Source organism: Heterocephalus glaber, unplaced genomic scaffold, assembly GCF_053883595.1.
Source record: "Heterocephalus glaber isolate CG9 unplaced genomic scaffold, H.glaber_assembly_v1.0 deba00001481, whole genome shotgun sequence".
NCBI lineage: Eukaryota > Metazoa > Chordata > Mammalia > Rodentia > Bathyergidae > Heterocephalus > Heterocephalus glaber.
Genome location: NW_028258317.1, coordinates 57442961 through 57469951, shown reverse-complemented (window position 1 = coordinate 57469951; position 26991 = coordinate 57442961).

Genomic DNA, 26991 nt, shown 5'->3' with positions numbered 1-26991 from the left:
GTTACTCAGTGCTTTAGAATCTTAGTTATTCACAAGACATCAGTCGGCCTCAGAAGGCTTTAGGTCTGGTCAGTCTTATGGTCTCAGACAGACTTTTGAGTAATAAGAATGCTTGGACCTTGTCCCAGGGCTTCCAGTGCTTACACTTGCAGAGGTAGGACTGGTCCTGAGTCATCATTTTGTGCAGGAATTAGAACCTATCACTGAGGGCTTTGTGTTGGACATTCTTTCTACCAAGGAGTTCTTCCCAATTCTGGCCTCTGTTTCCGGCCCTTGATCTTTTTTGATTTCCCATTTGTTTACTTTAGCCCTTAACTTCCTCATTTCTAGTAACTCTCAAACCGTTAACTCCTTCCTTTATGTTGTAGTACACACCTCTATAAAGCAGTCTTTACCTACTTCTGAACACACACAGGACAGAGAATTGCAGCTACACCCTGAATTTCTCTACCTATGCGAGTTGAGTGGTGGTATTCTCTTGGTATCTTATTGTTGTGCTGACCTGTGGTAGTAGTAGGAAGTATTGTGTCATTGAGAGGCCCAAGAAGCATTACATACCACAGACTTCACCTTATTTTTTGTTTTTAGTCATAAAAGAACAATGGCACTACATTTTCCCAGAAGTCCTGAAAAAAAAAAAAATCTCAGCTCCAGACCCGCACATAGCATTAAATGAGGCCATTGTGGCTGTTGTGTCAGCACTGAGCTTCTCCCTGCCCAGTTTCTCCCCTCACTTCTGTACAGTCAATTTGTAGAACATAATTCCCAAAACCACTCTTATGCAAACTATTTTTCAATGGCTTTCCAAGAACCCACACAAGACAAAGCTTCTTATCTTATTTTGCTCTTGTTGCTGAGACAAAAATTCCTGACACCCGAAGTCAAGGGGGGAAAGGTTTATTTAGCTCATAGTTTGTAGAGGTTTCAGTCCATAATTGGCTGGCTCCAAGGCAAGGTGGCTTGGCAGAGGGGCAACACAAAGGAGAACCAGTTCATGGCAAGCAGAAGACAACAAAAGCAAGCAAGCAAGGGAGACTAGCCTCTTTCTGTCCCTTATCCAGGCCACCAGGATTAGGGGAGTGCCAAACCAATCAGTGCACTGATTTAGTAACCACACACCCTTAGTTCCAGGATCACACACTTTAGATTCAGCCCCCTCTGAAAAGGCCTCATCTATGACTGCATGAGGCTTTGAGGGCATAGCTAGACTCAAACCATAATAGTTGTATAGCATCTTAACCTATTTCTGTGTTTAAATGTGAGATAAAAATGTTAAGTGAAATAATTAAGACACATAAGTTTAAACAATTCATGTTTTCTCTTATTTGAGAAACCCAAAATGTAAAGAAAGAACAAAATAAATGATTGTAAATGGGAAATAGTGAAATAGATCTTTTGCAAGAGGGAAGAGAACCAAAGATGGTGGAAAGGGAAACCAGGAAGGGAAGGGAATTGATGGGGATGAAAAAAGATTTAAGATGTGTTATGTACATGTACCAAATCCACACAAGGAAAGTAATCATTATCTACTGCAAACATGTGCTAATAAAAAATAAAAATTGAAAAAAATATTTTTTTGTTAAAATGATTTCATCACTTCCCCTAAAATTTTATTTTGTGTTTTCTATAAATTATGAAATTCTCCTACATAACCACAAAATTCAATCATTAAATCAAAAAATTCACACCAACGGTAATCCTTACATGCTATTCAAGTTTTAGAATTGTCTTAATAAAGGGTTGTGGGAAAAGAACCTAGTTCTTATCACAAGCTCCATATACCTGTGCTGACTTTATGGTCTTCTTCAGTTGGAATAGTTCCTCAGTTATTCCTTAATTTCTTCTCGTAGTAGTTTCCAAATTCTGTAACAAACTAACACAAACCAAGTGACTTAAACAACATAAATTTATTCTCTTGTGGTTCTAAAGTCAGAATCCTGGGATCAGCTTCAATGGCTAAAATGAAAGTATTGGCAAAGTTGGAAGCCCTGAGAGAAGATTCAAGTTTCATTGACTGTTTCTAGTGGTTTCATGTATTCCTTAGTTTAGGGGCCCTTCCTCCATCCTCAAAGCACATCACTCCAGTCCCTGCTTCTGTCACCACATTGTCTGTTTTCCCTTACTCCGATTCCTACTGGTAGGTTTATTTCTATCAGTATAGAACTATGGATTCCCATTTTATGAAGTGTGTTGCAAATTTTCCCAGTAAAGGATTGATGGACATTTGTGTTATTTACATTTTGTGGCTGTTGTGGATAATCTTGCTATAAGCATTGGTGTACAAATATCTGTTCAAGGTCCTGCTTTCAATTCTGTGAGTATATACCTATCAGTTCAATTGCTTGATCATACAGAAATTCTGCCTTTAATATTTTCAGGAACTGTGATACTATTTTCCACAGTTGGTTACATCATTTTACGTTCCCACTAGTAATACACAAGGTTTCCAATCCTCCCCAAATCCTATTTAACACATGCTATTTTCTTTATTATTGTTGCTGTTGCTTGTTCCCTTGTTTTAAAGTAGCCTAATGGATCTGAAATGGAACTTCACTGTGATTTTGATTGCATTTCCTTAATGGTTAATGACAGTGAACATCTCTTTCTATGTTTCTTAGCCACTTATATACCTTTTTAAGAGCAATATCTAACTCTTTCACACATTTTCATTGGCTTGATTGTATATGTAGCCTCTTGATATAGAATTGCTCGGATTCTTTATCCTAGTCTATTCCAGTCCTCACCTTGCCTGGAACATTAAATATTTGTCTGCTATTAATGGCAATAGAGGGGAGGGAAAAGAAAAATAGAAGATATACTTAGATGACAGTTAGAGCAAAATATGTTTTTAAACTATCAAGCCTATTAAAAAGGAAAATATAATCTTTGTAGTGAAGAAATAGCATTTTAGTCACTTGCATATATTTATTTAACAGCTTATATGCAGGAGACATTATCCTAGACACGTGAAGGAATTTTTCATCATGAATAAATTCATTTAGACATAACTATGATCAGATATGAGGGTAGCAAGGTAAAGAAATATACTTTTAAAGCAGAGCATTATTATCTTCTCTTAAACAAAGTGATCTATATATTCATTTATGTAAACAATAAGCTTGCTCTTAATGAAAACTTCAGTGAGTATTACCCTTTTTAACTTAAAGTACATGTGTGAAAGTACTAGTTGGTTTTCAGAGGTAACATGTAAAATGGTGCTAAAATTCAAAAGATGGAATTGTTCTGCTACTACAGAAACATTTCATATATTTCTCAGGTAAGCTGACCTTTGAGTTTTCTAAATATTTCATGTTGGATCATTCATAATAAGTGCAAATATATTTGATAAATATATTCATCTCTAATGTTGGTGAGTATTATCTGCATGTAAGAGTGAATTACAGAGATGAGTAAAATAACACAGAAAAAGAATGTCATGGGAAAATCACACACAGACATACACATAGAGTTATTTTCATCCTACACATCTTTTTATATCTACTGCAATATTTCTACCAAGGTTTTTGCCTCATAACTTTATTTCCATATCAAGTTATAGAGTACAACAATGCCAGAGACTTTACTGAAACAACCATTTCTCATTTGAAAGAAACACACATAGCAGATATTTTTTAAATATTTGTGAATCTCACTCTAGCACTTTGGATCCATTTCCATTGACTCTTATGTTTGCTTATCAAACTTCCAACTACCAAAATGGTGAAGCAGACTGAGAATAGATCTGCTTTTCAGGAGAACTTGGATACTCTAGGATATAAACCTGTAGTAGATGACTTTTTAGCCTTGCATGCAGGCCTTGCAAAATGATCAAGCCTTTCATACTCTTGTATGCCGAAGCATATTCCAAAGTGTTGAATACAAGTGGATGACTATCAGGTGTTGCTGCAGAGTGTGAAGTCATATACATGCCGACTTTCCAGTTTTTTTTTGAGACACAATATAAGTAATTTTCTGAAGTGATCAAGGAAAAAACTGAAGTCACCATTAATGCCTTAATTTGTTTATGGTTTCTGAAATCATAACTCCATATCAACCATTTAAAATGTATATTTTTTCTATTTACAAAACATCTGAAGTATATCCTTTACCACTTAATAGTTAATGATAATAAATTATTAATTCTGCCCTTTTAAAGAAAACTATTTTTGTCTTTGAACTATGAGCTTATTATTCAATCAGTATGGAGGCACAAAAATCTCAGTAAAGCAAAGTACAAATGAAAAAACAGTCTACTTTGTGTGATTATCTGCATGTAATGGAGAATGGATTTTAGCTCTTTTATTGTCATCAAATATGATGAAGAGTCTAGAAATTACAAATTCATAAAGCACATTGGGACAAATTATGTCTAATACTCATTTCAGGCCAGACAACCATCCTTTCTCCTTTCTGTAATATTCTATTTCTAACATTTTTTTTTTCAGCATGCTCAGTTTAGTTAAAAAAGACAGAAATGTCCTCAAGTCTCAGTTCCTTCCTGGTTTCTGCATCCTCTTTACCAAAATTTATTTCACTGCTTTCCAATTGTCTTTCAATCTTGACACATTAATTATTTAAGCGTGAGGCTCCTAACAAAAACCAGGAGAATGAGTGCTTGTACATTTCATCAAATGTTTAATATATTAATGGAATTTCACCTTAAATGAGGGTACAAATTAATCATGTTAGGATGCAGCATTAAATAACCATTTATACTCCTTCTGCAGATAATACAATGGTAAAGCATGTTGTCTGAAGGCAATTAAGAAAATTAGAGAAAACACCTTGTTGAGTAAGAGAAAGGCCACATTACTGCAAATATTGGCAGAGAATATTGTAATAGCAAGTAAAATGCTTTGCAGGACACTTTTACATGAAGTTACCTTATAGAGCTTGATTGCCTCTTTTTCTCTTCTTTTAAGAATTTTCTTCCTAAAACCTGCTTTGGAGGAAGAGCGAGATGATTTGAGTGTAAAGTAAGGCCTACTATAGGCCTTGGAAAGCCTATTTTTATGAATATTATTGGTCCACCCTATTAGTGCTTTTTAAAGTCAGCAAGCACTTGGCTTCAATGTAATTCAGAAAACTTTCTTTCCTTCATATATCACTTTTCTTTTCAAAAAAGAACAAACTATATTTCTTACAAATTCTAACAGAGAACACCAGAATAATTTTTGTTTTTATCTTATTATATTTATTCACATTCTTATTTCTGGAACCTTTAATATATCCTCATCTTTTACCTAGAATGTACCTGAACAGTAGTCAGTAGACAAAGGAGATAAATGACTTGAAGTAATTTGAGGTTCTGTATACATAACAGATTCAAACCTGTGGCAAATCCGATGTTCCAAACTGGCCAGCATGCTAATTAGAGACAATATAAAAATCTGTGTAAGTCTGTGAAATGAACTAATGTGCAACATTCAAATTACACCTTATCTTCTTTTCTTAGCTTTTTCTAGGTTCTGTTATACTTCAACAGTTTTGATCAACATATTAATTCATTCAATTCTTTACTGTTCTTTCAGAAATATTTATTCAACATCTACTATGTGATAGATTCTGCCTTAGAAGTGAACCAGTACCTGACTTCGTGGAGCTTAAGGTTATATATTACTCAAGAAACAGCAGAAATAGTTTTTAAATGCTCTCAATGAGCTGAAGTCATCCACAGATTATTACATCACCCTTATCCAATTAATCCAAGTTAATGACTCCAGGAGACAATAATGACTCTGATTTAGAAGGAGATGGTCCCTGGACACAAAGGTTTTTAATTATCAAGCCACAACTGTGCAGAAAATGTTTTTTTTTTAATGAAGACAAATTGATCTCAATTGCAATTCAGGCTGCTTCATTAGTAATTAAGAAGGGATATTAATTAGGATATATAGTTAATATTGTAACTTGATATTTTTCCATAAATGTATACTTAGTTCTAAGTACCATATGAAAGTATATATTGTATTTTTCTTTTTTCCCAATTAAAGGAATATTGAAAAAGAAAATAAAAGTTCAGATTTTTTTCTTTTAACCTGTACGTGTAATTTTGTACCTTATCGTGGGAAGAATAATGGTTCTCCAAATTAACTGTGTTTTAATATGTAAAATTTATAAACACATTTCTTTACATGCCCAGAGGGACTTTGTGTATAGTCCTTGAGATGTAGAGATTATCTTTAATTATCAGATTGGGCTCGAATTGATCACAAGTCCTTAAAATTGAAAAAGCTTTTTCAGAAATGGTCAGAGAGAATGTAAAGATGGTAGAAAGGAAGAGAGGTGTAACATTGCTGGCAACAAAAGATGGAGGAAGGGGTCATGAGCTAAGGAATGCAAGCAGCCTCTAGAAGTTAGAAACAACAAGGCAACAGATGGACTTCTACAGCCTTCAGAAATATGTGCAGCTGTGTCAACACTTGATGTTGGCCCTTGTAGAACTATTCATTCATTTGGTCCCTCATCTTATTACTTTGGAATACCATTAACTAGGTCTTAAATTAGCTTGATTGGTCAAGACAGACCCACTGTACTCTGATTATAAGGCACACTTTTGCCAAGGAGTATTTGGATTTAACAAGAGACTTCTCATTCCCTATGAGCTCTGATAGTACAATAGTCAATTTTATGCGTGAACATGATTGGGCCGTGTGATGCCTAGAAAATTGTCCAGATGGTATTCTTGCTGTGTCCAGGAGTGTGGTTTTGGATATTAGCATTTGAATCTGTAGACAGAAAACCGGATTGCTTCCTATATTGGTTAGTGTTCTCTAGGGGAAAAGAATTTGTAGAATGACATGTGTATATGTGTACATGTGAATATATGTGAAATGCTGCAAGGGGATTTATGAAAAGACACAAGGGGATTATTAAGTAAGCTCACGGGATCAGAGGTAGAGAGTCCACGATGACCCCTCCGCAAGCTGGAGAGCTGGAGGATCTAGAGCTGCTCAGTCAAAAAAGTTAGAAGTCATGGAACAAGAGGAATCAAGATCACCAGTCTGAGACTAAAGGCCTGGGATCTCCCTGGAGAGCTGTGAATATGAGCTTGCATTGAAATGCTGGGGCAGCTGGAATCTGATGTCCATAGGCAATGGCAGAAGCAAAAGATGTACCCACTCGAGCAGAATGAAGCTTTTCAAAACATGCACCAACTTTGTTCTTCTTTCCCTTTTATTTCCTGAAAGTCTGTTGGTTGGTGCTAGACACAATTCAGGCGAGTCTTCCCCACTCTGTTTGCTGGCCTACATTTCAGTCATCTCTGCAAAACTCCTCACAGACACAGCCAGAAATGTGCATTACTAATTTTCTAGGTGTTTCATAATCCAGTCAAGTTGACACATGATGGCTGATGGTCATACCTCCCTAATGTGAACAGCCCTCATCCAGTCAGCTCCAGGCCTGCAAAGAACAAAAAGTTGTTGTGTTGTGAAACATCAATCTATTTCAACCTTGGAACTCAAACCAATTTTTTTTTTTTGCATCTTGATTCCATTGGCTTTCAAAACATCAGCTTCCTTGAGTCACCAGTTTACCAAGCTTGTCAGCTGCAGATCACAGATCATTAGTTAGCTTCTAATCTGGAAGGTTGACTTAACAACAGACCTGTGTGCATATATACATCATTATATTTTATTATATAATGCCATGGTATAGCACAAGAATGCATATATAATGACATTTCAGACATCAATGTTCTGCATATGGCCGTAATACCATAAGATTAGAATGTAGCTAAACAATTTCTGTTTTTTACTGAATGTATAACTGAAGAAGTGGTAAAAGAATAGGAAACTACAGAAATAGGGGAAAAGTAACCTCTAGACAATTCACAGTGAAGGGGTTAGGAGAAGCTTTTATAGCCCTCAATAAGATTCTTTTTTTTTTTTTTTCTCAATAAGATTCTTAAAAAACTTGAGAGCATAGATCCCCAAACTGAACTATTTTTATTACCAGTGAGGAATGTTCATGGCATGTTATTTATTTTCAAGCAAATCTGTGATAAAAAAAACATACAAGAGAACTACCACAGACATATTTTTGAAAGAATGGTGCTTCCTGAAGAAGAGCCTCGGCAGGCCCTCAGGAGAGATCCTAGAGGAAGACGTCATCCTCTGGGAGAAGATGGCTCCGTTGTGTCAGTGTCCCTGCCGACTTTCCCAAGGGACAAGATGTGTAGGCAGAAGGTAGTGATATTGATGATTCAGACCCTGTGTACGCCATGGCTGATGTGTTTATTTGTGTCTTAGGTTTTAACCAAAGAGTTTAAAAAGTATAGAATAAAAAGTATTTAAAATATATAAAACTTATAGGATAAGGCTGTAAAGAAAGTATTGTTGCACAGTTGTAAATTTGTTTAAGCTCCTATTTAAAAAGAAGTAAAAAATTACATAAAGTTTTATAAAGTAAAATTATAATAAGCTAAATTTAATTTATTACTAAAGAAAGATAAAAGTTTAATAAATGTGGGCTGGGGATTTAGCTCAGTAGTGTTGCCACCTGCTTTGAAAGTGCAAGGTCCCAAGTTCGATCCCCAGTATAAAAAAAATTTAATAAATGTGATGTAGTTTAAGTGTACTGTGATTATAAAATCTATGTTTAGATACATGAATTCTATTATGTTACCATTGCCTGTAGCTTCAGTGTTGAACCTATAGCATGTGTGTTATGTTTTTCTTTTATGATAAAAGATGCTAATGAATGAGTTGTTTTCCCTAAACTAAAACCTTGGTATTCAGGTTTAATTGCAGTGTTGGCACTTTGCAATGAATAAGTGGATTTTGGGTTGCGGTTCAGGCACTCATCTGTAAATAGGTTCACCATCACTGGCCTATAATATTCAGCGCAGTAACATGCTATTCAAATTGGTAGTGAAGGACAGTAGACCCTCAGACTATTGTGCAGCCTAGCTGTATAGTGGGCTATGCCATCTAGGCTTACCCAAGCACATTCTAAGATGTTCACAAAAATGATGAGAATACCTATTGACGTTGAGTTAGTTACTTTTCTCTCCCTGCTGAGACAAAATATCCCACACTCAAAGTTAGAGGGGAAAGAGTTTAATTGGTTTATAGTTTGTAGAGGTTTCATTCCATAATCAGCTGGCTCAAAGGCAGGGGTGGTAAACAGGCAATGCAGAGGAAAAACAACATGGCATACACATGGTAGCAAAGGTAACAAGGGGCCTTAACAGTGTCTTTCTGCCCCTTTTATCTTATTCAAACTACTTCGGGTGGGTAGCACTCACTCTTAATCCTAGTGCCTTCAGGGCTAGCCCCATCTTGAATCAGTTACACACAGTAGATTCATCCAACTCCAAAATAGCCTTTGACCATATGAGGCTTTGGAGGGACCTCTAGACACAAAGCATAACAGATACATTTCTTAGAGCATATCCCACCATTAAGTGACACATAACTATACATACACCAATATATACATTCTAATGTTTGTGTGTGTGTACACACACCCACACACATCCTATTGGTGCTATTTCTCTGAAAAACCTAATGCAAGTTGGTTGGATATATCTGCCATTCTCATTTGCTGATAAGTACTTACTCTCTTGGTTATAAAATCTCTAATCTTCTTGAACCCAGGAAACATCTATAGCTGGGCCAAATCTTATGCCAGTGGGAATTGTGACAAATTTCTAGTATGCACATGACTTCTTCAATAAAAAATAATTTCAGAGTCTGTTTACTGTGGCAGGAGTCAATAAATTATTACAAAGCAGGACTTGAAGAATAGGGAAGTTGGCCAGCTAGAGTGTAATAGCAATGGTGAATGTCTCTGAATTGGTACCTGGCTGATTGAAAAGACTAACATTGTAACCTCGCTACTGAGCATGGTGAGTGGGACAAATCCAGAGGAGCTGAAAGCAGAATGGGGCAGAACAAATCACAACACAACCATATCTTGTAGACAGTAGGCTCCAGAGCTGGCCACCAGGGGATGCACCTGTGGCTTGTAAATAGGGGTGCCCCAGCACTGACAACTTGTCTACCAGTTGTAGATGTATTCCAGCACCAGAGATCGGTTGGATGCAACTGCAGCTTATAAAAAAGGGGGGGCATTCCAGAGTCTATGATCAGCAGGACATCCTTGCAGCATGTAGATAGGTGTACTCTAATGCCAACAACCAGCAGGAATATGGGGAGATGAAAGGCTCAGCCTACATAGGAAAGAAAAAAAGATATTGCACATTCCCCTCACATACAACACAAGTACTATTCATGGAATAGTCAGTGTCCGCAGGAGAAAACTGGCTTCCCACAATCAGACTGTGACTCCAGGGTAGAGAGAACTCTGTGAATGCTCTGGGTTAATGCTATAACAACTGTGGGAAAGCTTTCAATTTTATTTCGGTTTTATTTTTGATGCTATAATTATTATTTCTTTGTTTCTTTGATTTGAGTCATCTTGTTTTCTTCCTCTGCTTCCTCCTCTTATTTCTCTTTCTTCTTCCTCCTCCTCCCTGTTCTCCTCTACCTCGTCTTTCTTTCTTTGTTTCTTCCTTTCTTTTTTCTTCTCTTCTGGGTCTTGCTTCTTTAATGGTTTTATTTGGTTATTACACTTTATCCTTCAAGATTTTCTCCATTGAACTGCCTCTCCTTTTAGTGTTTCTTCTCTTCTATGTTTTACTTTCTTCCCTGCCTTTTTTTTTTCTCCTCTCTGCTTTACTTTCTTGCCTCCTTGCCTTCCTCTATCTTCTCTCTGTCAACTGAATGGCAAAAAATATAACATGGGCCTGTATAAGTGAACTAGAGAATAAAAATTTTCTTCAAGAGCATGTGAGAGTAATTGTTAACAGAATTGGGCTTAGAAGATCCAAACAAAACTACATACAATTATACTAACAGGCTCTGGCTCAGCCCCTTCAATCTGTCCGCACACCCCACTCATCTTCATACCTCCTTTTTCCTACAAAAAATACTCTCTGAAACCCCCTCAACACTAGCCCTTTACCAAAGCTATAACAATAATCCCAACAGAATCCGACTTCCTGTCTAATTTATGCCTAGTGACATTTCTCTTACCTCCTTCTTTTCTCACTCCTCTTTCTCCCCATTCTCTACAGCCCAGACAAGCCACAAACAGCAGTATAATATACTCTGTATTGAGAAAAGAGCACAATTATCAGAACAAGTTTGTGAGAAAACCTGTTTTAATGTTTATCATTATATGCTTAGATTTGATGATCCTGTTGTAACAGTCAAAATTCTCTCCTTACAATTCAGTAATAGGGCCAATTCAATTGAATAGATAGAGTTGGTAAATAATAACTTTTGGCAAAGCCAAAAACACATAACGGTAAAACAAAACCTAACTAAAGAGATCCTCAAACCAACACCAAACTCTCTTTACTCTATTTGACCTTGACACTTAGCACACACACACAAATAGGAACCCTATGAAACAAGGCAACTAAATGTCTGCAAAGACTGCAAAAGAGGACCCAAGGGTCACCATGAGAGAGGAAAGCAAACGCCAGACAGTCAAGGTGAATGGAAAGAGTAGCAAGGAAGGAAAGAAACTTGACAAATTCAGAGGAAATAACCCAAACTATAGTGGAACTATATCAAACAAACAGGCCAATGGGGTTATGGAAGAAGCTAATAAAAAATTAGCCAAAATGGCTCAGAACATGAAAAAATCACCAAAGAAACAGAAAACAATAAAAGGTATAAAAACAAATCTCAGAGATAAAGAATTCTCTTGAAATCATAAAAAGCAGAAATAATCAATGTAAAGAGAGTTTTCGTAGTTGAAAAAAATGGAAATATATGATCATTTGCTTGGTGAACTTTAAGGTGATAAAAGAGAAAGAAAAATTCATCCAAGAGCTGCTAGATGACACTAAGAAGACTAAATGAGGACAGCACACATGGAATTTAAAAATCTGTTTACAGAAATCATAACAGAAAACTTCCTAAGTATGGGGAAAGAACTCATATTTAAGTGAGGCTTACAGAATGCAAAACAACTATGAAGAGAAAATAAAAATACTATGACACATCATAATCAGAATTTCAGAAGTCCACCACAAAGACACATTCCTAAACACTGTCAGAGAGAAGCAAAAATTTATTTTTAAGTGTGAACACACTAGGAGTACAGCAAATTTTTCAACATAAATGCTAAAGGCTAGGAGAGCCTTGAGTGAAATATTTAGAGCTCTAAAAGAAAACTTCCAACTCAGACTGATATATTCTGCAAAACTATCTTTAATAATTGATGGAAATAAGAACATTTAATAAAAAGTATAGCTTAAGAGACCCATGAACAGCAAAACAGCATTCCAAAAAATACAGTATCCTACACAGAGACTAATAAGCCAAAAAGGTCAAAAAGTCAGGTGAATTGAATACATTGAGCAGGCAAGCAGTTAAGTAAAATGAGAAAAACAAGTCACAAAATAAAATAAACACAATGACAGTAATAAGTTAATACCTTTCAGTAATAATTCTCAGTGTAAATGGCCTCAAGCGTTTAATTAAAAGACGCAGATTGGTAAACTGGATCAGAAAACAAAACTCAACACTCTGTTTTAATCACAAGACTCATAATCCAAAAAGAAATTTCATAAACAATATTACATGTGTGAGAACAGCAAAAGCAAGCAGGGATAGCAATTTTAATCTCAGGCAAAGAAAACTTCAAACTAAAAGTGATGAGAAGCAGCAAAGCAGGTCACTATATATTAGTTGTATTATTCAACAGATAGAGAGAAAAATTATAAATATAATATATAAATATAATATAATACATAACAATATAAATACATTTATATTATAAATATAATATATAAATACATAGGAACTAATATTGAGTCACCTATCCTCATAAAAAGCACTGCTAGATATAAAAAATCAAATAAACATAAACATTATCATAGTGTGGGACTTCAATACCATACTTTCACAAATAGATTAATTGAACAAAAAGTTAGCAAAGAAATATCAGGGTCTAACCACAACTTATAACAAATGAACTTAATAGATATCTACAGAGTGTTCTACACTACTATAATGGGATACACATTCTTTTCAGCAGCACCCTGAACTTTCTTCAATATAAATTCCATGCAAGTCCATAATGCCTGTTTAAATAAATGGAAAAGAATGGAAATCATTGCATATATACTATCAGATCATAGTACACTGATACTAGAAAATCATCACAAAAGAAACCACAGAAATTTTACAAACATCTGGACATTAACTAATAGACTCCAGAACACTCAGAATATCACAGAAAAACTCAAGGAAGAAATTTAAAAATTCCTAGAATCAACTAATAATGTCAGTATGACATATCAGAACTTATGGGACACAATGAAAGTAGTTTATAACTGTAAATAGTCAGTAAATGCCCACATTAGAAAAACTGAATGAGTTCCAGTAAATAAACTAATAATGCACTTCAAGATACTAGAAAAACAGAAATAGTTTGAACCCATGCCCAGTACAAGGAAGGAAATCATAAAGGTCAGAGCAAAAGTTAGCAAAATTGAGACTTAAAAACTGCAAAGAATAAATGAATGGGAGAGCTGATTCTTTGAAAGAATAAACAAAATAGAGAAAGCTTAGTCAAACTTACCAAAAAATAAAGAATGGACCCACATCAATTCAATTATATACTAGTACCTCGGTTCATGAACTTAATTAGTTCCACGATTCTGGGGAAAATGGTTGCAGTCGTGTTCATCACCTGATGCAGAATTCTCCAATGGAAGCAAATTTTGCCAAACACTTATCTTTGTGAACTGAATTGTTCATGAACCGAGGTATTTTACCACTGTAAATGAAAAAGCGAAAATCACAAGGAACATCACCTAAATTCAGAAGATCACTAGTAACTACTATGAAAACTTGTACTATAGCAAATTCAAGAATCTTGAAGAAATGCACAGATTCCTGGATAGATATAAATTACCCAAACTGAACCAAAAAGACATAAGAACTGAACAATCCAATAATAGGCAATAAAATTGAGGCAATTATAAAGAACCTATGAATTAAGAAAATCCCAAGACTTTCACCATTGAATTCTATAACACCTTCAAGGATGATATAACACCAATACTTCTCAAACTCACTAAAATATTGAAAGGGAAGGATATTTCCAAACTTATTTCTAGAAGCCAGCATCACTATAAGATTCCAAAACCAGACAAGGATTCAGCTAAAAAAAAAATTATAGCTCAATCTCTTTAATGAGCATAGATGCAAAAATTCTTAAGGTACTGGTCAACAAAATATAACAAATCATCAAAAAGATCGCATATCATAACCAAATAGGTTTCAAGCCAGCAATGGAAAGATGGTTCAAAATATGTGAATCGATAAATGTAATACTCCATAGAAACTGAAACAAGGACAAAGACCACATCATCATATAAATAAATGTATAAAAACTTTTGATAAAATCCAACACATTTGTGGTAAAATCATGAAGAAAATAAGGTATAGAAGGACCTTATCTCAATCTGATAAAAGCCATTTATGATAACTTACCAGTTGATCCCATGTTACATGGAAAAAGATGAAATCTTTCTCTCTCAAATCAGGACAAGACAAGGATGTCCACTACCACTACTCCTTTTCAATACAGTCCTCAAAATATTAGCCAGAGTAGTCAGGCAAAACAAAGAAATAAAAGATATGTGAATACAAAGGAAGAAGTCAAATTATCACTACTTGTAGAAAATGGCATGATCTTTTTCATAGGAAACTTTCAAAAAATTCTACCAAAATTCTCTCAGAATTAATAACTAAATATAACAAAATAGCAAGATACAAAATCTCACCCAAAAAATCAGTGGTGTTCTTGTACATTAATAGTGAACAAACTGAGAAAGTAATTAGGAAAATAATACCATCAAGAAAAATTGAATACTTAGAAATTAACCAATGCAAGGAAGTAAAAGACAATAAAAATTAAAGTATTTTGAAGGAGATTGAAAGGGACATCAGAAAATGGAAAGATATCCTCCGTTCCTGGATAGGCAGAACCAATATAGTCAAAATGACCATACTTCCAAAACTGATACACAGATTTAAAACAATCTCAACAAAACTATCAACAGGATTCCTCAGAGACCTAGAGAAAACAATTTGAAAATACACATGGAACCAGAAGAGACAGCAAAAGCAATCCTAGGCAACTAGAGCTAGGAGACATCATAATGCTGGATTTCAAGTTATATTATAAAGATATGATGATTTTTTAAAAAAGCATAGTACTGCCTCAAAAACAAACGTACAGATCAATTGAACAGAACAGAGGAGGCAGAACAAACCTCAGACATATTCAGGCACATGGTTTTGACAAAGGGCTCAAAAATACACCTGGAGGAAATATAGCCTCTTTTAGTAAATAGTGCTGGGAAAACAGGCCACACACATGGAGAAGATTGAAGTTGGACCTATGTCTCTCACTGTGTACCAAACACCTAACTATGAAAATTTAACCTGCTTAAAAGCTTAGCCTGCTAGAAGATAACATGGATAAAACACTTGAAATCATAGGTATAGGCAAGGGCTTTCTGAACAGAGCTCCAGTTGTATGAGAAATAACAACAATAATCAACAAATGGGATCATATAAAATTAAAAGGATTTAACCCAGCAAATGAAACAACCCACAGAATGAAGAGATAACATACAAAATAGGAAAATTTTTGGCATCTACATGTAATATAGAAGACTAATATTTAGTTATATATAAAGAACAAAAAAAAATTAGATCTTCCCCCAAAACAAGACTAAATTTAAAAAATGGGCATCTAAAATGAATAGACATTTCACAGAATAAGAAATACAACTGATGAGTACATGAAAAATATTCAACCTCTTTGGCCACTAGAGAAATGCAAATTAAAGCAACACTGAGATTCTATCTCCCTCCTGAAAGTACCACTGTCATCAAGAAATCAAGAGGCTGTGGCAGAGAGAGGAAATCTCCTACATTGTTTGTGAGAATGCAAACTAGTAAAACCACTATGAAAATAAGTCTGACAATTTCTTAGAAAAGTAAAACTAGAAATTCCATTCAACTCAGCTATTCCCCTTCTAGGTACCACCCTGAAAGAGTTAAGGACATCACATTACTGTGATGCATGCATACTCATATTTATAGCAGCAGAATTCATAATAGCTAAATACTGGAACTGGCCTATATTTCCATCAACAGATGAGTGGTTAAAGAAAATGTGGTATTTATACACAGTGAAGAACTACTCTGCTATAAAGAAGGATAAATTTATGTCATTTGTAGGAAAGTGGGATGCACCTTGAAGCCATAATGTTCAGTGAAATAAATCAGACAAACAAGCTTAAATAACATATGGTTTCTCTTATATAAAAACCCAAAGAATAAATAACAACAAAATAAAAGTAAGATGAAAGGAAATAGAGATAAATCTTTTCTCCATGGGAAGGAATCCAAAAGAAGGAATCCAAGAAGGGGAGGCAGGAGGGGAAAATATATCATGTACATGTCCCAACCACGCACAGTTAATGTAATCATTAAGTATCACAAACATAAACTCAAAAAATAGGGGAAGGGAACTAGAGATGGAGGGAGGAAATAGGGAGGGGAGAGGGTGGAAATAAAAAGAGAGGGTGGGATTAAGATACATTACGTCCATGTACATACTTCCTAAGATGAATGTAAGCATGTATGGGAAACATACTAAATTTTAATAAGTGGGGAAAAAAATGAGGAAAAACTTGGTATAGTCAGGTACACAAATTTTGACTATCTTGTCTTTCTGTCTGTATCATATCCAAAAGAACACTTAAAATGAAAAAATTGTAGTAATGATATTATCTGAACTACTTTTCTACAATTGACAAACTTACAATCCCAAGACAAAATTGTTATAAAAATAAATGAACATTGTGAAATGTCAAACGTAGCTTAATTGATAATTCTGCTTTCACTTTTATTCTATTTCCTGTAGTTTTGCAACTGTTGCAGTACATAAACAAATAGTACAAGTCATTCTAGAAATGGAGTGAATGAGATCATCAATTTAAAAGTTTGGCCCAAGTGCATCTCACTACCAAGGAGCATGACTGGGTTTAGCAACAAGAACTTCCTGGTTTCTATTTTCGTGCCCTTTTTATTGTATTACTATGGTGCCTCATAGGATTGAATCATGAAATTCTAAGAGTAGTAAAATGGTATCGCACTTTACAGTCTAAGAAAGGAAAGTGGAGCCACTGTGCTCCATTTTTTTCTAAGAAATGATCCTTCTCTGTCGGTGCTTCCAGTTCACAAACATAAACCTGCCTCATACTTATAAGTACATATATTGCCCTCCACAAATAGTTTTTATTGCCTGCCTACCACGTTAAAGAGCTAAGCCACCTTTCATAAGAGCAACTCTGCTTAGAAGATGAGATTTGTTATTCTCATGCACTCATGAGACAAGAAAAGAAGCCCTTCTCTTGCTATCTCAATAAAGTAAGAGACACACAGCAGAGCCGGTCATTGTATGGAGCTGGCCCAAAGCAGCCCAACCTAGGAGTTCATGGACAATCGAACTCCACCAGTATGCAAGAATGCAGCAGCTGGCAGCAACAGGCTGGAGGTACATGTGGACAGGAGTCTGCAGCCCTAAACCAGCTACGTGTTCACAGCTGGTGCATTCTAATTTTAGAGCTCTTGAGCTTCATCTCTGGGCCTCTAGAAAAACTCTTCATGTTGGGTTTCAATGTGACTGTGGGATAAAAAGTATGTCATGCAGTGTTTTACTTTCTAAAATAGAATTGGGGGCTATTTCCATGAGTTTGAACTAAGATGGCTTCATAATTAGATAGCATTCTGGACAACTTAGATTTTTTTCTCACCTTATTCTCTCTCCATTTTAAATTTGCTTAGTGTATGAAAGAATAAAGAATTTATAGCAGAAACTTCACAGATTCGTTCCATAATCAAAAGGAATTTTTCTTTGCTGTTAAATCATATCACAAAATCAAGTCAGTCTATTTTAATATGGTTTCTTTAGTTTTCTAAGTGGTTCCCACTAAACCTAAGGGATCTATGTTATGTATTTATGTTGTCATATATACTTTGAAATTGCAAACAGCACTGTTAATATTTCAAATAGCTAGTTTAGTAATACAGAAATTTATGCTGACATTAAAAGCCAGCCTGAATTGCTGCTAGGGATATTTTAAGAATCTCTCTATTACTAATGTGACAAATGATGACTTTAATGGCATCATAAACCAGAAATATGAAAGCATTATTAAAAACTGTTTCATAAAAGAGTTATCAAGTAACTATCAGTTAAGCTGTTTAGACGTGATGAAAGTTCAGCCTGAACAACTGGACCACTTCAGACATACTGAACTAGCAATATTATAAAATGCAGAGGTAATGAATATGATAGCTTCAAAAATTGTCTTTGCTAATCCTTCTCTGAATAAACTGTATTGGTTAGGGAAATACACCCTATGAGACCAATTCACATTTAAAAGCCATTTTATTATTATGAAGCATTTATTCAATCCAATGCCCAGACGTATAGTTCAAATGCAGAAACTACATCATTTACTTTGGCTTAAATATTGAAACAGTGCACTCATATTTTAAAGATATGGGGCTCTGCCCTAAAGGGTATCATTCTATTACTTATTCAAACTCTGTGTGGTGGTTAAACATTTATGTCCCATACACATTTTATCTTCTACCTTTTTCTTTCCTTGTAATTAATGGGTCCACACACACAAGTGGTGCTGCTTCAGGTTCTGGTAGAATGTATTTTATTGCTGTAGTCCCCATCTTTATGAAAGTACTGCAACAAACCTGTGCCAGTGCACAAGTGAAATGGGCTCAGGTATCCTATATTGTTTATGCATGGATTTACTTTAGGAAATTATTTCCAAGGTTTTCTTGAATGCCACTTGCTTATACACATCTATCAGGAGAACAAGGGCGGGCATTGGTATGATCAGAAGGGTGATCATGTATTCCAGATCTTCAAATGATTATATTATTGCATAAGTGATTTTTTCTCAAAAATATCACTTTAAACAGTATTCCACATTGACTTATCCTATAAGCAATATCATATCTACATTGTGGAGGAGAGAAAATCCATGGGGAAATAGAAGTTTGTAAGGAGTGAAATGTATGTAACATGTAATGGACATAAAAGGTTCTTGTGGTTTACCAGGCCTCTCAGGATGAGAGCAACAGCAGGCACTACAGCAATGATAGGGTCTTCTGGAGTGGTGGTAATCAATTTGGTAATGAATCAAACTAGCCTTCAGGGCTTGATAAAATGTGTACTTTTAGTCTAGTCTCACGATTCTGATTTGCTGGGTCTGGGCTGAGGCCTTAGCAAGCTTGCCTTTCTAACCAATTCTCAGGTGGTACAGATGCTGCTAGCCTGGGAAACATAGTTGGAGAATCACCTCCCTAAAAGATCAATCTGAATAAATTATGAGTTATTATGTTCAATTTTATCGTCTGCTATTTCAATAAATGAAAATGAATCCTTAACAAAGCCTTAATTACTACACTTGGAATTCAGAAGTAATTTAAGGTCCATGTGCCATAAGCCCCATGGGACTAACCATTCTTGAGCAGCCTTATGATTTGTTCCCAGGCCACTGCAATGGCATTGTATCTCCTGTAAAATAATGGCAGCCAACCATAATTAGATTTTTGTAAAACTGCATTTTTACACTTTTTTGTTTGTAAGAGCAAATACATGTAGAAAATTTGAGCTGGAAAGAATAAACATAAAAACAGATACAGCAGATTATCTGGATCTAGGAGTAGTCATTGTGAATCTTTGTTTATTTTTGTGGCAGTAGCTATAGATTCTACTGAAAATTTCATGGAGAAGCAAAGGGGAAGGATTTAACTTGCTTAACAGCTTGCAAAGAACTTAAATTTCTGTTTGACAATAGCCATTGACCCCAGTGTCACTTGCAGTTTTGGCTGCCAGCTGCTGATTTTCATCATTTTACTCTTCTCTCAGTCTCCAAGCTGTCCCCACCCTATATCATTCAAGATTTCCTCTATTTACTCTGTTATTCTCATGCAAAGTAATTTTCCCATTCCGGATCTTCAAGCCCTGCATTCTTATACTCATGACCTTTTGGTGTAAAGAACTCTTAAATTACAAGAAGCTACTCCATTTAGAAACCCGAGGGGATATAAATAAATAATTTTATTTCTGCTGTAAGCAATATTTTCTCTAGTTATGTCATCTTTCTGTGCAATACAGAAAATCTAGTAACTCAAAAGATAATGCTATATTACTTTTCTGGTGCTGTGCATATTACAGAAATATTAACAGACTATACAATCTTGTTATCTCACAGTACAACATGCATGCTTCCATTGCTCGAAGTTGTGGGTGGAATTGTGCTCCTCACAAACGTATGTTGAAATTCTAACCCCTTGTAACTGTGAATGAGATCATATTTGGAAATCGAGTCTTTGCAAATTTAATTAAGTTCACAAAAGTTTACTAGGGTGGGCCTAACTCCAGCATGACTTGTGTCCTTACAAGAAGAGGAAAATGCCATGCAAAACAGGGACAGATAAGAAGAAAACTACATGATGGCTGAAGTACACAGTAGAGTCACACAGCTGCCAGCCAGAGTGAAGATCCATGGCTGCCTCTGGAAAATAGGAAGAAGCAAAACAGGATTCCTTCAGGAAGAGCATTGTCTAGTCATCCATCTGACACCTTGATTTCATATTCCTAGAGTTTAGATGCAGAGGAGAATAAATTACTGTTTTTTAAAGCCAGCTAGTTTGTGGCACATTGTTACAGCAGTTCTAGGGAACTAATTAAGCAGACTAAAATCAAGGTATTGAGGGATCACTGCTTCTTACCTCAAGCTGAGGCCCTTTTCCAAGAAGACTGGTTGCTAGCAGGATTTAGTGCTTTGCAACCTATGCACTGTGAGGTCCCTGTGCTGTTGGTTTTGTCGGGGGATTAAGATCAGCTCCTAGATGGCTGACACAGTTCCTTGTTAAGTGGTCACCATAAACAGTAGACAACATACCTGTTGGCTTTCTTTTGGGCATGCAGGATTAAATCTCTTTCACTTCCTCCCTACTCAGGGAGAGATAAGTTTGCTTCTGGGCCAACACTACAATGGAGATAACCACCTTTGTGATGATGATGGGAGACAGACCAGAAGACTGCTGTTATTCGTAGGAGCTGCCCATTTCTATTGTAATTGGCCTGGGCTGCATGGGCTACTTTTCTTCATAGTGGGAAAGTTAATTATCATCATTGTGGAAATACTGCAAGATCCTTTTGTTTCTAGCCATATGCACTTGTGTCCAGATCAATAAAAAGCAGGAAAAGAGAGGACAGAAGCCTTTCTCAAATTGTTACGTCTTTTGCTATTTGATTTCAGTATAGTGTATGTTACATAATACACATTGTCCTGGAGTTTCACGTGGGCTATAAGATTTATTGATGTGCACAACTGAGGGCAAAGAAATTTAAGAAATGAACAAGGGAATTTTTTACTTTACTGTTGTGAATGTGTTTTTGATACATCAGTATGAGAGACCTGCCCATTGATGAAACATTAATGATGGACAGTCTCACAGATATTTTTATCTCATGTTACCATCTCATATTTTTTGTCAGCTCTCTCCTTTTAATCTCAGTAAGAAACTTCCACAAGTGTTTTAAAAGTTGAAGTGATACTGTTTTAGTTTAGTTTTTAGCTTTTTTTTTTTTTAGCTTTTTAAAAAGATGTAATGGCTTATTGTATAAATTAGAATTGTTTATTGTATAAACAGGGGGTCCAGGATGACATTTTTAACCAGCAAATGAACAATCACTGTTAAGTTGGATAATATAGAAAATATTTTTTGCTAAAGCTTGGAAACAGCCCAAGTGCCCATCAACTGGAAAGTGGATAAAGAAGATGCAATGAGTACTACTCAGCCATAAAGAAAGACAAACTAGAGACAGTTATAGCTAAATGGATGCATATTGAGGTCATAATCTTAAGTGAAATAAATAGGACACACATGTGTAAATACCAAATAGTTTCTCTAGTGTGAGAAACTGAAATTGTAAATAAGGATTAAAATGATTAAAATGAATAACTGATAATTTGAAATAGGAAGAAAAGGTCCAAAGGGGTAAGGGAAGTTGGAGGGGTAGGGGAAAGGAAAGAAGGGAAAGGAAAAATGATGAGAAAAGGAAAAAATGGACACAAAGTCTTTGTAAATAGGAAAGGGTGGAGGGGGTGAAGGGAGGGCAGGGAATGGGGAAAAAAAAGAACCAAGATACATCATGTACAGGCACAAACACCCCATGATAAATGTAAACATATTGTATACCTCAAATGTACCAATAAAAGAATTTCAGCAAAAAAAAAAAGAAAATATTTTTTCCACAGGCTAGTTAAGTCAGTCAAGTTGATGATGCTTGTCCATTACCCATTTATGTCTTATTAATAAAATTATAATAAAATTAAAAAATAAAGTAATCTATTTTTAAGGATAACTGATTTTCACCTTAATTATAGCTTAGATAGGTACTTGAATGAATAAGTTGGTGGAGGGGGGATGTTCTTACTTCTGGAGCTCAAGTTTCAGGTGGGCAGGAGCACCATAAAACTTTTCCCTTCAGAAGGGTGTTCTGGTGTATCAGGGTTTCTCATATATATAGAAAGAGGTCACACAAGGAGTTACTCAAATAACCATTTGATTTTATTTTTCATTTCTATACCTAAAAGAGTCTCTAACTGTATATATTTACATATATATGCAAACATTTCCCCCTTTTAACATAAGGACCACCCACACTTTGTTACAATGAGCATGAGTTGCATGGTCTTTATTTTTCTATAGGAATTTACTATCTGAACTTAAGTAGTAAGCAAATTATAATTTAATGTCTTCATATATATGAAACAAATAATAATCTTGAGTCAAGAGAGTAGATGAATGCATTCTTTAATTTTTCTATTACAAGTGGTTTATATTACACATGCTTTTGTTATATGGTGGGACATGACACTGTGCATGTACTTTTGTCTTTGTTATTATGAATATAATAATGTAGTGTAAATTTTCTTAACTTCTAGATAACTAATCTTATGGATTAAATGATATTTTATAATCTTTATGTGATATATATTGACTATGACCTATGACTCACAACCTTCTTATATTTGTAAGCACTTTCTAGGACAGGACTATACTCCTAAAGATTAATAGTATGCTTACTAAAAAATCAATGGCTTATTTTTAGTTATGTTTCTATTATTTAAGTATTTCATACATGTTAAAGGGTAGTTTAGAAAGAGAGTGAGTTACTTCTATGGAAATCAATGATTATTTTGAAGACTATAAAGCTAAGTTGGTAAAACTGAAATTACATGTAAGTAAGATTATTGTAGACTTGGAAAAATGTCGGGAGCAATTCTACATAATTTTAGGAAAAATCATTTGATTAGGCCTACTTCTCCTGCCTACAGGCCAGCTATGGCATTTCCAGACATAATTCCATTTTGTCCTCCGGTCACAACTGAAACCTCAATGATCCGGTGATGCTGTGATGCTCCAGGACAAGATTATACCAGCTGAAGACATCCTGGGAGGAACAAATCTTCATCTGCATTGTTCCTCATTGATCTAGGAATTCCTCTGCTCTCCGGTCATCTGTTACATTTGTTTCTCCCGACGTATTGAATAAAAGTTGCCGGCAAGTTTGGGAGGCTTTTGTCTTTGCTGCCCAGAGCAACATTGATCAGGCCCAAAGCTCAGCTTCTTCTCAAAGTCTTATTTTTTCTACCTTTCCTGTATAATAAGTCAATTTGCCTTGTGCTGTCATGTCTCGCGAGAGACTAGGACTTACTGCAGAGGTTCTAGTAATGTCCCCTTTTCCTGTTCCCTACAGAAAAACAATCCTTCTAAATGAATTGCTTATTCACTTTATTTTACAAGGAAAGATGATATTAAAAAAGATTTAGTTACTATAGGGAATAAACAATACCTAATTAGAATAGTTGCTCTCTCATTACAAAGATTGTGGCATGTCCTTCTCTACATTTTTTTAAAATCCTCATTCCACTTCAGAAAACCAGATCCAAGATTCTGAAAATCATGGAAGGCACTGTATGGGTGTTCCCACAATGTAGAAGGAGAAAGAGGAGGACAGGAACAGTGGAGTGGGAAGGTAACAGAGAAAAGCCTTGGCTTTCCATCAAAAGCCTGACAAACACAGGTAAAGTTTTCTGTGTGTATTTTAAAATGAAATAGTCAGATATTTTAGATCTATGTGAATTACCTCCATGAATCCTTGGTTTAAGCAACTTTTCAATTAAAATACCCAGACTGGCCCTAATTTTCTCAGTAAGAGTGCTCTTTTCTGTGTTGTTCTATTTTATTCTCTATTTTTATCCTACAAATGAGATGTTTTATATAGAAATCTGTATTTCAGGAAAAAAGTAATGTGATAAAATAATTGGTGAGTATTTTTCAGGCCAGTTTGCCTAATTTGGCTTCATATTTCTTATCAAGGAAATTATGGGATCTCTGCCTATTAAATGAATTTAAGACTTAAAATTGTTTCCTTGGTAATGACCATAGAGAAATAACACTGATACCAACTTGCCTCTGTGTCTCTTTCATCGTTACCTAATTCATTTGAAGTTGTTTATTTCATGCACAGACAGAAGCAGAGACTGATGGCAACAGTTTAAAATTCTCTCTTATCCATTTGAAATTTCTTGTTAGCATTCCTACCTGGTTTCCATCGTGTTTGAAAACAAAAAAGAATCAGATACAAACAGAGCATTAAACAATGTCTTCTGCCTCCCAGCTTCATTTAATACTCTTCCATATATCCACGTTAATAATTCACACTGCAGAAGCCCAGCATGTCTCTATTAGGTTTGATGTCCTCTATTAATGTGATCGCACATATCCAGGATAAAGTCACAGTGCTGGGAATTGTAGAGAGGTTAGTGATGTCCTTTAGGGCCATGTGTTAAAAGTGTTCCTCTAGACAAGTTTGCCCATTCAAAAACAGGTCTCAGTAAAGCTAAATCCTATTAAGTAGCATTTATTTTAAGTGGGCATAACTAGAATTCCAACAAAACTGGAGAATTGCAGAGCCCGCTGTTTTTTGTTTTTGTTTTTTTTTTGGTTCCAGGGATCAAACTTGGGTCCTTGTGCTTGTGCAGCAAGCGGCGAAACCACTGAGCTAAATCCCTGGCCCAGAGCCTGCTGTTTTTTTCCTGCATAAACACTTCTCTTTTCCAGAGATGAATGGAAGCAAACTCTCCTCTCTCCTTTTCTGTTTCTTGTCATTCCCTATCAGCTGGCCATTAACAACAAACTCTACACTACATATTCTAAAAGGAAGAGTATCTGAGTGAGATTAATCAGCCTAGTGCCTAAAGGGCAGGCAAGAAGTAATCTGACGTTTTATTTAAATGTTTTTATAAAAGAAACCTAAGAAGAACCAGGAAGTAAAGAGCAATACCCAAATAAAAGTCCGGAGCTTTCTAAACCTCTCACTTGTATTTCTGTTTTTGATATATTTTGTGATAAATCATCATTAAATCTGATCTTGAGAATTGTGTATTAGGCGAAAGAGAAAAGTCTCAATAAATATGTTTAAGCTACACTTATCCGTGTAAAATCTTTATACACAGAATAGTGTTCATTATTTGAATTCCTAAAAAGAAATATATCCTCCCAAAGTGAAAAATAATATAGAATTTGTGTTGACAGTTGTCAGAATTGCCTTTCAGGGGTTTTCAGCAAATTACTAGTCTTCACAATACAGCCAGTGTTACTAAGTTTCATAAAAGATTTGCTCACAGAAAATTTTGTGAACAGCATACAATCCTAAAAATTGTTAAAATAAAGCACAATCACTGTGATTTGGATGAATTGACACAAAACATGAAGTTTCATTCAAGAAAGTAAAAGAAAAAATAAAAGACTAGAATGTCTGTGCCAAAACTATATTCCAGATGAAATAACAAAACATTGAAACTGAACCAAATCTAATAAAGTATGTTTTATCTGTGGAAATACGAAAGTCAGTTGTACAACTAGGAAGTGGAATTTACTTAAAAGTTTTAAAAATTATATACATAAACTATACATATGTAATATATAAACATATAAGTGAGCATATATCACACATGATGCATATGCTCATTTTTACTCGAGGCTGAATAAAGGAGGATGGAGAAATAAAACATGTAGAAAAGTCCATATTTTTAAACAGTAGCTATCAGCTTGATGATTTCAGCAAGAAGTCCAATTTAGTGAGACATAAATAGCCTATATATCTGCAATAAAACAGTCACTTCTTCCTCCCTTCTAGATTGTTTTTGATATGCAGACTTTGACTTTAACACACTGGCAGTGTGGCATAACCCAGGGCTGAAAAAGAAATGCCAATTTTCATATATCTCCTGTGCTTGAAAAGGGTAGAAAGTTAAGAGAAAAAAGTCAATATGTGGTTAGCATTAAATTGTACTTAAATTCTTTAGAGAAAATTGGAATAAAGGTGTGAATTTAGGTTTTAGTGTTATATGCCCTTGTGAGGAAATACGTAGTGACAATTCCTATTATTTTTATTGTAAATAAAAACATAATGTTAAGCAAAATAGTTAACCCTGGCTATAAATGCAAATCATGCTTTAATCAACTAAATGTATTTTATGTTTACAATCTATTTACTGTGCAGTGATAACTACTAATTATTGGGAACTTACTATTTGCCAAGTACCTGCTAGGTACTTCATATGTATTAACTTATTTAAGGTATATAACAATCATCTCTATTTTAGAGGAAGAAAAATGAATATTTGAAAGGTGAAATCAACTCCTCAGCTAGTAACGTGAACAGAAGAACTGAACCCAGACAATATCACTAATAGCTAAGCATTCAACAACTACAGCTTCACTGTGGTTTTTGAAATACATGACAGTTTAGATACTATCACATAGTTGT